Here is a 12,914-nt window from a genome sequence, read left to right as displayed (position 1 = left end):
CATATTTGTACTGTGAAATTATTTTCCTTTCAATTGCTAAAACCTAGAATATAGTGAAATACTTCCTAAAGGATAAATTGCAAAGAACATATTTAAACAATAAATTAAGTTGTTAAATTATTAATTAGACTTAAAGCCTACCAAACAAAAGATGCTTACCGAAAGGAAGTTTATGTGGGTTTCTAAGTTCATAAAGTTCAAATATGATAAAAGTTGGTCCAGTAAGTGGGTAGAGGTGCTTGCCAAAGGCCTTGCCAGACTGAGTTTGTTTTCTGGAGCCCACGTTTGTGAAAGAAAAGTAGCCACTCCCCAAAGCAGTCCTCTCATGTTTATGCATGTCAAACACACAAAATGGAAATAGCTGAAGCTACAAAAGCTATCGTGGCACTGAATCATATCCCAGTGGCCCCTAGAATACACTTTGTTTAGGGGGTGAGGGGCTTTGAGGAGAGCTGTTGTTGTTTCTTCCTGGGTAGCCCAGGCTAGCTGGAACTTCTGATCTTTAAGCTTCAGCTTCCTGCAAGTGCTAAAAGTATAGCTTTCAACCTTTGACAAACCAGACAGAATGGCATGTCCTATATACAGTGTCCTTTGGACAGCAAGATTCCAACATAGAAAAAGCAATGATTTTTTTTTCAATCTTTACTTCACACCATCCCATAAAACATAATCTTGACAAATCACAACTGAAGGGTATACAGACTAGCACGAAGAACTATGCAGTAGAAGGAAGATACCCCTCTGAGTTCTGAAAAAATAGGTGATACAGAAAACAAGAAAACACGATTTATCCTTTTTTTTTTTTTTGGTTTTTTCAAGACAGGGTTTCTCTGTGTAGCACTGGCTGTCCTGGAACTCACTATGTAGACCAGGCTGGCCTTGAACTCAGAAATCTGCCTGCCTCTGCCACCCAAGCTTTAAAGGCATGCACCACCACTGCCCGGCAATTTATCATTTTTCAAAAGGAAATTTCTAAAACAAATACTGATATGAAGTAGCCAGATAGAAAATGTATCTGACATAAATTACATACAGAGAGGTCACTTTAAGCTGTAATATCATGGAGAAACATTTAACTTTGCTAGCACTAAGTACATTACTAGCAAAAATTGTATAATTTTTCTCGAGACAAGGTCTCGCTGTATTGCCTAGACTGGCCTCAAACTCCTCAGTCAAGCAACACTTCCCACGTGTTTGGAAATACAGGCTTGAGTCCCTGACTAACAAGATATCACTAGCCATTGCTTTCAGGACACTTGAAGGAAATGACACAATCTTGCCTGTAAGATTTGACTAGTGCAGAATATTAGTTCCCCAAGTTAACATCCGTGTGACCTCGTGAACAGAGGTAAACCACAGCAAGACCTACCTTGGCATATGCCTGTGAACTTGCTTCATTTCAAAATAGCAAATATTTTATAGCTGATGACTTAGATTTATTATAGACAGTAATGTGAACTGATGTAAGATCCAAGTAAACATGGACATCTCAGAGAAACACTGGGAGGCCAGGAATTTCCTTAATAAGATAAGTACAGGAACTTTAGGAAGATAGGGGAACTCTCTCCAGAAGGGAAAGGCTAATTAACACTCCTCAGATCACTGGGTGAAAAGCTATCTGCAGGTGGGGGCACATTCCAGAGGGTGGACCTTTGCCCACCTTCAGACAAGGGAAGTCCTTACCACCTCAAGACCAGTCAGTTTTAAAAGTCACACTGTTCTACCAATCACATTATGTCTAATGGCTGCTGCCCTGAAAATTGTATAAAAGCTGATTGAACAAGCTGCGAGGGTTGCCTCTTTTCCTGAGGGTCAGGGACAGCCTCAGTGCACTGAAATAAAAATCCTCATGTTCTTTTCATTGATCAGGCTCCATGTGATTCACTCAGGGGGTCTCCGCTAAGCTAAGGCTCGCTCGTCAGGGTCTTACACTGACAACATGTAAATAGCGAAATTAGTGGTCTCGAAAAAATTTACTAGACAAATATCTTTAAATGCCTGTATGCATTTACATACATTCATACATATGTGTAGAAATTTGCAAACATTTTTATTAGCAGCTAGCTTTTACTTGTTTCAAGATACCTTTTAAGGTCTACCAACTAGTAATTTTAAGGAGTTTGAATTAAAAGGCCCATATTTTATTTAAATGATCTTAATATAATGTGTGTGTTCTAAAATGTATCTAATATTGATAAGTTATTTCTCCACCAGTGAAATGAGCCAATTCAAGCCAGATTAAAGTATACATGGGCAGGTTTATTGCCATGAGTAGGGAGAGGGTGTGTGTGTGTGTGTGTGTGTGTGTGTGTGTGTGTGTGTGTGCAACAGAGAGAAAGAGAGCACAGAGAGAGGAAAGCCCAAAATGTCTGGATTATATAAGGAAGAGGACTCCGGGGGAAAGAGCCCTGGGCTGGAAAGTCCAGGCTTGGGGGGCAGGGTATGCCAGGTAGGGACTGAGAGATGCTGGGAGAACCTTGAAGCTAGGTCTGCTTTGGTTTATAAAATACGCACCTTGGTCCATTGGCCTGAGGTCTGAAGCCAAAAGCTCTGCTAGCTCTCAGGTAATTTTATTTTCTTAACTATTTACAAATACCTATTTATAAGCCTGATTCTACAACTAAATGTTGTAAAAATCTTCAGAAATCTCTGTGTCAAACAAATGAGTTAGTCTACCTTTCTCTTGTGCTTCTCCAAACCCTGGAGGGCTCCTTAGCCTGGAATACTGTTTTGCCTGTGTCCGGCCAGCTGCTTCTCTGTGGTTCCTGCAAGCCCAGAGAGAGAATCCCTATCTCTTACCTAGAGCTTCTTTTAGAAAGCTCTTCCAAGCCAAAAGAGAAAGAACTTCAAAGCCAGAGTCAGCCCAAGAGCTCTAAAGAGCGCTCTCTCAAAGGTCCAATTGCTATAGCGAAGCCCTCCCCTACACCTTCACCAGGCCGAGCCATGTCACTGTCATGGCGAGGGGCTCCAAGCCAAGTCAGTGGGGGCCTAACCAACCTTTTCAGTGAAACGGCTCAAGGCCATACAGGTAACTTTGCTCAAGTGATAAAGCAAAGACCACAAGACCTCTCCCGAGTACTTGCCTTAAAACTTTCCTTTCTTTAGCTTTCTTATCTAAGGAGGCATTTTTAGGTCACCCAAACCACATGTCTACTGGACACACCTAAGTGCATCTGACAAATGCAGTATCTTTCTAGGCTTTTATGTTTTGCTAACAATTATGGTTTTGTTTTGAGATTTTATTGATTGATTGATTGATTGATTGATTGATTGATTGATTTTTCGAGACAGGGTTTCTCTGTTTAGCCCTGGCTGTTCTCCAACTCACTCTGTAGGCCAGACTGACCTTGAACTATGCCTGCCTCTGCCTCCCAAGTTCTGGGATTAAAGGTGTGCGCCACCACTGCCCAGCTACACTCTATATTCCATTGCCCACCTCCCCAATCCACCCTCTGACTGCTCCACATCCCATACCTCCTCTCTAACCCCCCTGTCTCCACGTGGATGCCCCCACTCCCAACCTCATCTGACTTCTAAAGTCCCTGGGGCCTCCAGTCTCTTGAGGGTTAGGTGCATTATCTCTGGATGAACACAGACCCGGCAGTCCTCTACTATATATGTGTTGGGAGCCCCATATCAGCTGGTGTATGCTGCCTGTTTGGTGGTCCAGTGTTTGAGAGACCTCGGGGGTCCAGATTGAGACTGCTGGTCCTCCTACAGGATTACCGTTCTCCTCAACTTCTTTCAGCCTTCCCTAATTCAACAACAGGGGTCTGTCCATTGGTTGGGTGCAAATATCTGCATCTGACTCTTTCAACTGCTTGTTGGATCTTCTGGAGGGCAGTTATGCTAGGTCCCTTTTTGTGAGTGCTCCATAGCCTCAGTAATAGTGTGAGGCCTTGGGGCCTCCCCTTGAGCTGGATCCCACTTTGGGCTTGTTGCTGGACCTTCTTTTCCTCGGGCTCCTCTCCATTTCCATCCCTGTAATTCTTTCAGACAGGAATAATTATGGGTCAGAGTTGTGATTGTGGAATGGCAACCCCCTCCCTCATTTGATGTCCTGTCTTCCTGCTGGAGGTGACCTCTATAAGTTCCTGCTCCCTACTGTCAGGTATTTCATCTGAGGTTCCTCCCTTTGATTCCTGAGAGTCTCTTACCTCCCAGGTCTCTGGTGCATTCTGGAGGGTCCCCCCAATCTCCTATTTTCTGAGGTTGTCTGTTTCCATTCTTTTTGCTGGCTCTCAGGGCTTCAGTCCTTTTCCCTCACCCAATACCAGATATGGTTCTCCTCTCCCCATCCCACCCCTACTCTAACTCTCCCATCCACTTTCCCTCCCATGTCCCTCCCTCCCCACTTGTGATTGGTTTCTTCTCTCTCCCAAGACCAACCACCCCTCCCCACCTCCCTGGGTCCTGGAGCTGCTTCTGGAAACCTGGTGGACTAGGAACCCAGCACCCACCAAACCCTTGCCCTCCCAAATACCACTCCCCTTCTGTACCTTCCACACAAGTAGGTTTTCTATGAACCATAATCAAATATCCTACAATACCTTAAAATCTATAATTTAATTTTAAAATCTTTTAATATGGAGGTTGCATCTGAAGTGCCCTGAGCACAGGGCAGGCATACAAACTTGGGCTCAACAAAAAAATGCTGTTCTCAAGAACATGGCTTTGACAAGAGAGACAACTGAATTGTATCAGCATTACTTAAGAGACTTTCTGTGGCCTCTATAGACAGGAAGGACTGTCACCTCATATCTTGTGATTAGACCCTTGAGAAATCGATTACAAAATAAGTAAAGAGGATGACCTATGGAGCAGTACCCTATCTTCACAGACACAATAGGCTCTGAGCAATCTCAAGTATAAAGTGCACTCTCCCAGAAGCAGGGTCAAACTGAGAGCAGATCCAACAAGTTCCAACAAACGTCGGAGGCCTCTGAACTCAGTCAAACCAAGAGACTTATCTTACTAGAAATATTGCATTTCCACAGATAGGTTATCTCTTGCAAATTATTGACAAGTTGCGTAGCTTTAGTTTTCTTAACCCTTAGTGACTGCTAGACTGTGAGCTGACTGAATTTTGCATTTGTTTAGGATCCTTGCAAAGGTTACTTTTAGCTCCCAGCCAACATTTTATCTGGCAATTTTAACACAGGTCATCCTTTACTCTTATTAGGAGCTGCAAAATGATTATTCTCAAAAGGATAAAAGACAGTACCAAGACATGCCAGGCAGGCTCTCTGCCGACAGAACCAGGCGAGAGGGAGAGAACCTGGTCCAGCTGAGACTCTCGGGGCTGAGCGGGATGGTGAGTGTCGTGGCTCCGATCTCCTGCCTCAGGAGAATAACCACCCAAACCGGGAGTCTGTCAAAGCAGGAACTTGTTTTTTATGTATCAATCCTTTCTTTATAAAGGGCTGAGAAAGGAGGCGGAGTTTTCTGCAGGTGAGATGATGTAGGGGGAGGGAAAAGTTGACGAAGAGTATGGGGTGACTGGAGCCAACAAAGTTACTCTACATCAGCAGGAGCTAGGCAAAGGCAGACTTAAGCAGGTTGTGCTGAGTCACTCTAGTACTGAAATGACTGAGACACTTTACAAAACTAGAGCCAGGCTCAGGTTTGTCCTCAAGGCCCAAACCAGGGCCAAGTAGAGCCCAACATCTCCCCCTTTTGTTTTTGTAATGAGCAGGTTACATGGCTTCTGTCTTAGGTTGTCCCCCACAAGGGGATCTTACCCGTCTTTGAATACCATGTGTCACTCTAGCTCAAGGGGCATACTCCACGACCTGCCTTAGGTTGTCCCAGCATATCTGAGATCTAACCTGTCATTGGTCAAATGGAGAGCCGGGGAGGGTCGCTCATATTCTGAGGGCCAATCGTATGTTAATCTTGGCTCTCGGGAAGTGAGCCTTTGATAATGAGCCTGGACCTGATGAAGCCTGATTGCCTTTATACACTGTTGGATGAATTGTGTATTAAGTAAACATAGCCCCACTGTGGGAGGGAGAAAGAGAAGGAAGAAGGGACCAGGGAGGGGAAGTAGGTAGGGCAGGAAACCATAGAGGCCAGTCCACGGTGGGTTGTCTTGAAGCTCTCTCCTCCTCTTCTCTAAGTCTTCCTGGAACGTTGAATCCCCCCATCAATCTTTTGCAGGGTCTTCATTGTTGATGACAGGGGGATCTTCACTCTTTTTTCTTGATGACTCTGTAAAGGAAGCAGAAGGAGGGCTCTCAGGGCTGGAAATGTCCCTGGAGTGATTAATATCGCCATCCCCCTGTTGGGGCAAGTATTTTATGTCTTTGGCCGGTATCCAGATTGGTCTTTTCTCATTTTGGGGGAACACGCAGCCAAACCCTTTTCCAGCTGTCAAGAGTGGGTCTGGCCCTCTCCAAGCTCCGATCAGTGGGTCTCTCAATGGAGCTGTAGGAAACTGATGAAGACCAATGTTTTTGAAATGGGGACAGATGTGGATCCTCTTAGGAAAAGTTCAAAATATTCATGGTAAATAGTGCCTTTTTCAATTGATCATGGGGGGGGGGAAACTCCCCCTTTTGTTTTTGTAATTGAGTCTTAAGGACTTGGTTATAGTGTTCTACAATAGCTTGTCCCCTGGGATTATATGGAATCCCTGTTGAATGGGTAATTTTCCACATCTTTAAAAACTCTAAAAAGGCTTGACTTATAAAGCATGGGCCATTATCAGTTTTTAATCTAATCAGGCAATCCAAGAATAGCAAAACATTGGAGCATATGACTTATGGCATGTTTGGCTTTTTCTCCAGTATGTGCAGAAGCCCAGCAGGCATGGGAAAAGGTATCAACAGAAACAAAAACATATTTAAGCTTTCCAAAAGAATGATGAGTAATATCTATCTGCCATAAATGGTTGGATAGAAGTTCATAGGGGTTGCTCCCCAAAGTCTGGAGGGGAGGCACCTGGAGGAAAGGTTGGCAAGACTTGCATGTGCGGACAATCTTTTTAAGATCTTTGACTGGTATATGGGAGAACCTATAACAGAGGCCCCTCCAGTTAGTATGGGTCAAGAGGTGAAAGTGGGTGGCCTTCGAGACAGTGTGACATTGGAGTCCAGATGCTGCCTGGTCAGCCAGGCTGTTTCCCTTTGACAAAAAGCCTGGGAGATTTTGGTGACCTCTGAGATGTTGAATATAAATAGGGTTTTGTCTTTGTCTAAGGAGGGTAGATGCTTGAATCATCAAAGGGGACATTGGATTAAAATCTAGCCTAGTATGGGCTTCAGGCAAATTGGGCAATAGGTTAACCACATATCTGAAAACAAATTAAACATACCAGGAATGGAATCCAATGTTATCACTACAGCAAAGAGCTCTTTAAATTGGGCTGACCCCTCTATCTCACACACCTTAGAACTAACAGGTCCAGGTTCATCATTTTTTTCAAAAGGGGGATAGACGACCACTGAGGATCCCAGTCGCCCACCATCAGTAAAGACTGTGGGAGAATTAAGATCAGGTTTAGATAAAAAGAGTCTGGGTGGCATCCACTCCAACCTAGAAAATGAGCTCATCCATCTATGGGTCCCAAAATGACAGTCAATCTCACCCAAGAATCCTTCGAGGGCCAGGGCTATATGCTCATTATTTCTCTGTAACCAGGTAAAATCAACCATCTTTAGGGGAGTAACTATAGACTGAGGATCTGTTCCAAACAGTAGAATTGAAACATCTCTTCCCTTCATGATACAATCAGCAATCTGATTGGTCATGGAATAAACCCGGGGAGCCCCACCAACTGAAAGGTGAATCCAGTGCACTGGCTCTCCCCCTTGGCCAAGGAGGGCAGTGCACAGGGTCTCCCCTGGAAAAACATAGAGAACAAGCGGGAAAAGGGGATCATATCTCTTAAGTTCTGCAGAACCTATAGCACACTGGATCCGTTTTAACAGGTCATGATGACAATCAGACAAAATAATAGGTGTGGACAGGTCTTTTTCCTTAAGTAAATCAAAAAGGGGTGTTAATTCTTCTGTGGATATAGAGATCCAGGGCCTCATCCAATTAATCTCTCTCAACAACATTTGGAGCTGAGGGAGTGTATAAGTATCTTGAAGTTGGGGTTTAACCGGGGAGACTGTATCCAAAAACAACATAGAGCCAAGAATTCGAAAGGGGGGGATCTTTTGAACCTTTTCAGAGGCAACCAAGAAGTTATTTTCTTGTAAGATGGAGAGGCATCTTTCTGTACATTTTTGTAATCCAGATAAAGTGAGATGTCCCAAAATAATGTCATCTATGTAAATATAAAAGAATATCTGGATCTGTCAACATGGAGGGAAAAATGGAAAGCATATAATATTGACAAATGGGGGGGCGCTGTTAGCCATGCCCTGAGGAAGAACAGTCCATTCATATCTCAAGTCTGGACCTCTGAAATTAACGGAGGGCACCGAGAAAGCAAATTTCTCAGAATCTTCTCGATGGAGTGGGATAGAAAAAAAAAAACAATCTTTAATATCTATAACAGTTATGTGAAGGGCACTGGGGATTGCTGGGATCCAGGGGAGCCCCCTCTGGGGGTCCCAAAAGGGATCATTCTCTCATTGATCTTCCTTAAGTCTTGTAACAACCTCCACGAACCACTGGATTTTTTTAATCACAAACACCAGGGAGTTCCAGGGACTGGTGAAGAGCCTTAGATGTCCTGACCCCCTCTGTTGTTGAACCAACAAATGTAGCTGTTGTAATTTCTGGGCAGGAATAGGCCACTGCTCAATCCATAAAGGATCTCCAGGTATCCATTGGATCTTTAACACCTGGGGTCGAGCAGTGCCCTTTAGAATTGGGGGTGCGGCTGTGAACACTGTCTACGTGCCTTCTCAAAATGAGGATCTCCCCTGTAATTTGGGTATAATGCCCTCCCCTGTTCACCTTGTGGTTCATACTCTTCAGTGTCAAGCAGGTCTCAGTGAGAGGCCTTACGATCAGTAGTAATAAAGGTCTCAGATTCTCCAAGGATATCCTGGCCCAAAGGATTAGCAGTTACGCCAGCAACCACAAGGGGGCGTACCTCACCACTATTACCATCATGATCAACCCAGGGCAACCAGCTTACAGTTTCCCAAGAGATTGATCACCCTCCCATGCCTACAAGTGGAGGGTCTGGAGACAGCTGCCAGGAATGAGGAACTTCCTCCTTCCTTAATACTGTTCGGTCAGCCCCAGTATCGATATGGAATCTGAATGTCTTGTCTCCTATAGTGAGGGTCATCTTAGGCCGATGCCCTGGGATTAGTGGGACAGTCCAGTGGGCTCTGACTGCCAATCTCCCCTTGTTTAACGGGGCTGGGGACAGCCCCTGAGGGAGTTTAAAGGCCTCCCCTTAAAATCAAACTTGGATTTGCAGTCTCTGGCCCAATGGAACCCCTTCTTACACTTTGGACAAAGGGTGTGTGGGAATCACACCAGAAGGGCAAAGACCTTTTCTACCAAGGTTTGGGCATTCTCTTTTGAAATGACCCTCCTGGCCACAGCCAAAGCAAATCTTCCCTTGGCCAACGGTGGCATGTTGCAGTGTATTTACAAGAACCTCCATATTTTCCTTTTGTGCCTCTCTAAGGGCCAAAGCCGTAGCTCTAGTTTGAAAGGAAGAGGTACCCACATCTCGGGTGGCCACCATCCACCTTTCCATGGCAGTGCTCCGTAACCCGGCACAGGCCAATTTATGGTCAATGTTCATGCCATCCCAAACCAATGTTCTAACAAACCGATCTCAGAGCTCCCCTGGGGGAAATTTTCTCTTTAAGCTCTTTTGTACCCTATAAATGAAAGAGGCGAGGTCTTCAGTGGCCTTTGGATTAATCCCAGAAATTGGGGACTCGGTGGGTCCCTCATCTAGCTTTCTCCAGGCAGCCAAGCCTAGTGCCCGTACCTGGTCTTGATAGGGAGGGGGAACCGCTGCCTGTTGGAGGCCTGTGGAGAATTGATCGGCCATGCCGGAGAGCATCCCATAGGTAATAGGGATTGGGGGCTGGAAATGTTGGTTCCGTTCCCCCTGCACTCGGCACTCCTCCTGATAAAAGGCCATCCATTTAAGGAACATGGGCGAGGGGAGAACAGCCTTGACCATTTCCTTCCAGTCTCTCGGGATGAGGGCCTGGTGGGCAAGGCCCTCAAGGATGGTCTCTACCCAGGGTGAATGAGGGCCATCCTCTGCCACTGCTTTCTTTAGTTCCTTAAGGTCTTTGGCTTCCCAGGGATACCAAGCTTTCTTTAGTTCCTTAAGGTCTTTGGCTTCCCAGGGATACCAAGCTGCTGGCTGGTTGCTGCCAGGGTTAACTTTGACCGGAAACAGGTGGGTGGTATCTACCAAGAAGAGTTCTCCTGCCCCCGCTGCCCCTCCCATAGGGTGGCAGCGCTGAAGGCAGCTGCTGAGGGGGAACCTGGGAGGAGTCAGTTGGGGGATCTGAAAAGGGTAGTCTCGAAGGCAGGGCCCCACTGGAGGACCAGGGGGTCGCTGCTACATGGATCACTAGGGAGATAGAGGGACTGGGGGGGTTAGATCTGGAAAAGTACTGCCCCATAATTTATGGGGGTACACTCACCCGCAGACCGCCCGATTACCCGTCAGCGAACTTCTGTCAGGAGGTGGGGTGTCTCCTCACACGGGGCACCAATTCTGCCGGGCAGGCTCTCTGCCGACAGAACCAGACGAGAGGGAGAGAACCCAGTTCAGCTGAGCCTGTCGGGGCTGAGTGGGATGGTGAGTGTCACGGCTCAGATCTCTTGCCTCAGGAGAATAACCACCGCGAGTGGGGAGTCTGTCAAAGCAGGAACTCGTTTTTTATGTATCAATCCTTTCTTTATAAAGGGCTGAGAGAGGCGGAGTTTTCTGCTGAGGTGAGATGATGTAGGGGGAGGGGAAAGTTGACGAAGAGTAAGGGGTGACTGACGAAGAGTATGGGGTGACTAACGAGCCAACAAAGATGTTACTCTACATCAGCAGGAGCTAGGCAAAGGCAGGCTTAAGCAGGTTGTGCTGAGTCACTCTAGTACTGAGATGACTGAGACAGTTTACAAAACTAGAGCCAGGCTCAGGTTTGTTCTCAAGACCCAAACCAGGGCCAAATAGAGCCCAACAAAGACATCCACGTATTAAGTTTTTGTGTAGACCCTCATATACTTCCAGTTCTTTGGGGATATAATTGCTGAGTCATACTGCACCTCTGTTTAACACTGAAGATCTCCCAGACTGTCCTACAAAGATAGGCCCACCATTTTACATCACTGTTATCAGTGCATGAAGGTTCTAGCTACCCCACATCTTTTCAGCACTTGGAGTAGTCATCCTTGTGTGTATAAAAAGGGGAAGTTATGGTTTTGATTTGTAGTTCCCTAGTGACTAAAGACGGTAACCATTTATAACTTTCATTTAGAAACTTCTATTTAAAACACTGGCTATTTTAAAATTAGGTTGATTTTCATAATTGAGTTTCCAGTATTCTTTATATATTCTAGCTATTATAAACTATCAGACATGATTGTAAAGATTTCCTCCCATTTTGTCCACTTGCCCTTCTTATTGATGTGACCCATTGAAGCTTAAGTTTTGGTTTTTGATAAAGTCCAGCTTATTCCTGTTTTACACTATGCTGGGTTCTTCACCTAATCTATGGTTACAGACTTCTTTCTCTCTTCTAAACAGTTTTGCTATTGGTCTTATCTTTAGGTTTAGGATACCTTTTATTTTTGTACAAGTTCTAGCTCCAATCTTTTACATGTGGATATTCAGTTTTCCCAGCAGCATTTGTGAAGTATATCTTAAACAAAATTTCCCAGTGAATTGTCTTAGAACCCTACTATATTAATGACTTTTCTACTGCTGTGACAAAACACAATTACCAAGGCAAAATGTTTGTTTTATTTGTTTTGTTTTTGAGACAGGGTTTCTCTGTGTAGCCCTGGCTGTCCTGGAACTCACTCTGTAGACCAGGCTGGCCTCGAACTCAGAAATCCGCCTGCCTCTGCCTCCCAAGTGCTGGGATTAAAGGCGTGCCCCACCACTGCCTGGCCAGCAAAATGTATTTTAAAATACATTTTAAAAAACTGTGGAAAAATTAAGGAAAGGATTGCCTTTATTTTTTTTATATACTCATATAGTAGACAAAGTAAGTGCTGACCTCAAACTCCAAGCCTCTTGATGCTAACATGGGAGAAAAGAATAAACAATGAGTACTTCTTATGTGCCTGGTGTTTTAATATATCACTTAGCCAGAAACTAATAGTTTAGCTTTTACTCCTGATTAAGGAATGAGGAAGTTAAGATTCAAAAAGTTAGCTTTCTTCTGATCACATTGTGAGGTAAGAAATGATCCCTGCTATGTTTGCTTGCCCACGACTACTGTCCTTTGTACAAAATCCACAAACTAAAGTATCTTAAAGATGACCACCTGACCTGTAAGATGAGGAGCCAGATGGTCGGTCTTTTAAAGAACCTGAATTTATTAAATCTCAAGGAATTTACATCACCTCTTAGATCCTTTGTTAATTTGTTTAGATAAAACAGAGATTACAGGACAATTCTTATTTATGGAGGACTAGACTGTCCAAGCATGGGAAAGGGTCAGGCCAAAACACTAAATTCTTGCAAGTATATATGATATAGAATCTAGAAACTTGTTTTGGCTTTTTTGTGAGTATTTTGTTTCGTGTACAGGTGTTTTCCCTGCATGTAAGCCCGCATGCCACATACATGCTGTATGTCCATAGAGGCCAGAGGAAGGCCTTGGATATCCTGAAATTTTAGTTAGATGGTTGTAAGCCATCATGTGGTTGCTGGAAATTAAACCTGGCTCCTTCAGAAGAGCACCCAGTACTCTAAACTGCTGCGGTCATTCAAGCCTGCTATTTAATTTTTTGAGACAAGGTCTTAG

The sequence above is a fragment of the Mastomys coucha genome, unplaced genomic scaffold, assembly GCF_008632895.1.
Source record: "Mastomys coucha isolate ucsf_1 unplaced genomic scaffold, UCSF_Mcou_1 pScaffold21, whole genome shotgun sequence".
NCBI classification, from domain to species: domain Eukaryota; kingdom Metazoa; phylum Chordata; class Mammalia; order Rodentia; family Muridae; genus Mastomys; species Mastomys coucha.
This window is presented reverse-complemented; position numbering follows the sequence as displayed.